The following is a 4320-nucleotide window of genomic DNA, read 5'->3' as shown; positions in this document are numbered from 1 at the left end:
AAAGTAATTATTAAAAATTTCAAGAGAGCAACAGCAGGGCATTAAACTAAGTGTGGGGCTCTGTTTTTGCGAGGCACCAAACACCCAAACCATATCAGGATATGAAACCATCTTCGGGGGACCATTATTCAGCCCACACAGTAACAACATTCTTATTCTTATTATTTTGTTTTCCTTATTTCATGCTTCAGTGGTTTCAGAATAAAGTTCAAACTCTTTTTCAGGACATGGCTAGCCCATTGTGATCTGACCTATGCCCATCATTCTAATTTCAATTCTTTCTACCCCCCAACGTGCCTTGAAAGCTCCAGTAACATTGAACAACTTGTGATTTTTCCACTGCAATCCGCTGTCACTTGCTGACCAGCCTCTTTCGTACTGTTATTTCTGCACAGAATATTCTCCCCCATTTCCCCTTTTCACCATCCTTCTTCTCTTTCATTTCTGTCTGATTTTGTTGTTGTTGTTTTTAATACTTAGCCCAGGTTTTCTCCTTGGAAAAACTTCTCTCCACCACTTACAATTTTGGAAAAGTTGCTTCTCTATTTTCACATCTAAAGAATGAAAATCACAGAATAACACCTGCATTATTATGAGGCTCAAATGACATAATCCACATAAAGCACTTGGCAGACTGCCTGCCAGGTGGTGAGTGCCCACAAAAAAATTATCTATAATTATCATAAATATTACTTGACCTTCCCCTATGGTGATATAAGAGCTTTCCCTTCTGTCCTCTACTAGCAACAACTGCATAGAAGGTGGCAGGCTTTCCGGTAATTTACTGCTCATGTGTAAGTCTGTTCTGCTGTAATGACCATTCTTTGAGATCAAGAGCTCAATTGTTCATTTCCATATCTTTAGTGCCTAGCACAGGGTTTGGACATATGGCAAGTTAATATTTACTGAAGCAAAATAGGGAAAGAATTCTTAGGAGGACACATGCTAATTCTGTTCTCAGAATATTTTTTTAAAACATTCATTCCATTCTTATGTTCCTGCAGTACAAGTCTAAAAATATTTCATTTGTCTACCTTCTATTTAAATAAAAGTGCAGCATTAACAAAACTTACCCTGTTGTGCCAAATTTCCTTTTGTCTTCCTTTGCTCTAGTCACTTCCTCTTTTTTTCTTTCTACTTCCTCCTGGTAAGGGTCATTTCTTTCTGTGTCATAATCTCACCTTTTTTTTTTTTTTTTTAAATAATGTCAGTGTTCTTCCCAAAATATGCATTCCCAGAAAGCTGCGTAGTCATTACCCGTAACAAGGAAAACCCCACCCTTCCTTTCCTCGCCGTGCTGCAGCCCTTGAAGTCTCCAGGGTATCTGTAACCTTAGCAAGGAGTCAGTATGAGCTCCCTCTCCTGGCAGGTTATAGTCATGCTAAAGCTAGACACAGGGCTAGAGTATCCCAGTCACACATCCATAAATGATTATAAAGCATGAGATAACCCAAGCCTGCCTGTTCCGTGAGCTCAGATTTAAGGAAGGTGTGGGGCTATCTAATTTGTTTATAAAATCATTCACTTGACAGGCATCACAGAGATCTGAATCCCATCATACCACTTGGAGGAAAGAAGCTGCACCATTTATGAAAAGAATAAGAACTTGGATTTGTGCCAAGAACTCCAAGAACTTGGAGTTCTACCAGTTATCTAGCTGGCTGCTCTTTTGGCAAATTACTAATATCTGTATGCCTCTGGATCTTCAACTTTAGGGTAACTTTAGACCTATTTCACCTACCTTATAGGGTAGATGTAAATTTTAAAAACAATATAAAAACAGTGCTACTTATTGGGTAATAGCTATGCTTCAGGCACTGATAGGTGCTTTATCCCTGTTTTGCATATGAGAAAACCACAGGTCAAGGAGTTGTCACATAGTAACTCTGTTAACACATGGAGAACCAGGATTCACACCCAGGTCTTTCTGACTCAAAAGCCTTTCTTGATGTTGTTTTCCCTTTAATTACACCAGGCTGATGTTCCTGAATTATGCATCTGAAAACACTTCGGGGGGGGAAGTAAAATTCTATACTACAAAGTTTAATTTTTTATTTTCTAGATGACGAAATTGAGGCCCAGAGAAGTGCAGTAACTTTCCCTAGGAGTCGATGGCAAATACAACTCAATAGTTGATTGAGGACTCAATAGTATTTACCCAATAGGGCTAGCAGGTGTGCAGGCTACTTGGGTGTTAAAGTGTAGCTGCACCCAGGTGAAAGGGAAATCCAACAAAGGTTTTAGGTACTTCGGACTTTTTTTTCACATGCTTTCCACTTTATGGTTGCACTGGACAGCTTAGGTGACACAATCTCAATGACACTGTCCAGGTCACAAGGGTTTCCTGAGTCCTTGTTGTGAAACACAGGAGGCCCTCTGCGTGACTTGGTCCCAGCATCAATTTCCAGCTTCATCTCTCCCTAGGTCTCCTGGGTCATCATCTAGCTCCAAACCTCCTCCTCAGTCATAATGAACTGCTTGCAGCTCCTGGAATGTACCACATGGATTTGTGCCTCAGAACCTCCATTCCTTTATCTAGAATACATTCCACTCACTGAGCATCTACTCATTTTCCAAGACTCTGTTTAAACGTCACTTTTTGGATACAGTCTTATTTGATCTCCTACCACCCCTCCCCACTTGAGATAGAATTAACCATTCTCTCCTTTCGGCCTCTAATATCTCCTCTACATATTTTGCATTGGGACATATAATGTTTTTATTGCGTATTGGTGCAAACTGGTTTGTTTGCACTTCTGTTTGTTAACACCGTCAGAATAAGGACTATCTTCAGATGGTGGCCACCGAGGGGGTCGGGAGGCTGCGCAAGGCGGCGAGCCTGGGCAGCTGGAGCAGCCTCCGCCCTAGCAGCATCCACCCTGCCCCAGCAGCAGCACGAGGAAGAGATGGCAGCCGAGGCTGGGGAAGCCGTGACTTCCCCCATGGACGACGGGTTTCTGAGCCTAGACTCGCCCTCCTACCTCCTGTGCAGGGACAGAGCAGAATGGGCTGATATAGATCCAGTGCTGCAGAATGATGGCCCCAATCCCGTGGTCCAGATCATTTATAGTGACAAATTTAGAGATGTTTATGATTACTTCCGAGCTGTCCTGCAGCATGATGAAAGAAGCAAACGAACTTTTAAGCTAACCTGGGATGCTACTGAGTTAAATGCAGCCAATTATACAGTGTGGCATTTCTGGAGAGTCCTCTTAAAGTCACTTCAGAAGGATCTACATGAGGAAATGAACTACATCACTGCAATAATTGAGGGGCAGCCCCAAAACTATCAAGCTGGGCATCATAGGCGACTATTAGTGGAATGGCTAAGAGATCCATCTCAGGAGCCTGAATTTTTGCTAATATTCTTAATCAGGATGCAAAGAATTATCATGCCTGGCGGCATCGACAATGGGTTATTCAGGAATTTAAACTTTGGGATAATGAGCTGCAGTATGTGGATCAACTTCTCAAAGAGGATGTGAGAAATAGCTCTGTCTGGAACCAAAGATACTTCGTTATTTCTAACACTACTGGCTACAATGATCATGCTGTATTGGAGAGAGAAGTCCAATACACTCTGGAAATGATTCAACTAGTGCCACATAATGAAAGTGCATGGAACTATTTGAAAGGGATTTTACAGGATCATGGTCTTTCCAAATATCCTAATCTGTTAAATCAATTACTTGATTTCAACCAAGTCATAGTTCCCCCTACCTAATTGCCTTTCTTGTGGATATCTATGAAGACATGCTAGAAAACCAGTGTGACAATAAGGAAGACATTCTTAATAAAGCATTAGGGTTATGTGAAATCCTAGCTAAAGAAAAGGACATGATAAGAAAGGCATATTGGAGATATATTGGAAGATCCTTTCAAAGCAAACACAGCAAAGAAAATGACTCACCAACAAATGTACAGCAATAACACCACCCAGAAGAACTTGATGGAATGCTTTTATTTTTTATTAAGGGACTCTGCAGGAGTTTAAAATGAGAAGGATCTTTCCCTTTGCCTGTGGTGTAAAAGTGCATCACACAGGCATTGCTTTTTAATAAGAACTGATGCTCCTTGGGTGCTGCTGCTACTCAGACTAGCTCTAAGTAATGTGATTATTCTAAAGCAAAGTCACTGGATGGGAAGAGGAAGAAAAAGTCCCATAAAGGACTTTTTGTAGTCTTATCAACATGTAATCTATTCCCTTAGCATCAACTCCTCCCTCAGTGGTACACACGTCAAGATTTGTAGCGGTAATAACTGCGGGTCACTTGTATGTAATGGATATGAGGTAGCCGAAGTTTGGTTCAGTAAGCAGGG

General features: G+C 41.2%; 1 pseudogene across 1 annotated transcript; it reads left to right on the top strand.

Moving 5' to 3' along the window:
* Window positions 1–2794: 2794 nt before the first annotated feature.
* Window positions 2795–4081, top strand: LOC105543139 (annotated as a pseudogene). The gene has a single exon (XR_001006584.1). The product of XR_001006584.1 is annotated as a protein farnesyltransferase/geranylgeranyltransferase type-1 subunit alpha pseudogene (transcript).
* The last annotated feature ends 239 nt before the right edge of the window (window positions 4082–4320 follow it).

This window comes from Mandrillus leucophaeus, unplaced genomic scaffold (assembly GCF_000951045.1).
Source record: "Mandrillus leucophaeus isolate KB7577 unplaced genomic scaffold, Mleu.le_1.0 Scaffold276, whole genome shotgun sequence".
NCBI lineage: Eukaryota > Metazoa > Chordata > Mammalia > Primates > Cercopithecidae > Mandrillus > Mandrillus leucophaeus.
The sequence above is the reverse complement of the archived record's forward strand: the minus strand, read 5'-3'. Positions and strand labels throughout refer to the sequence as shown.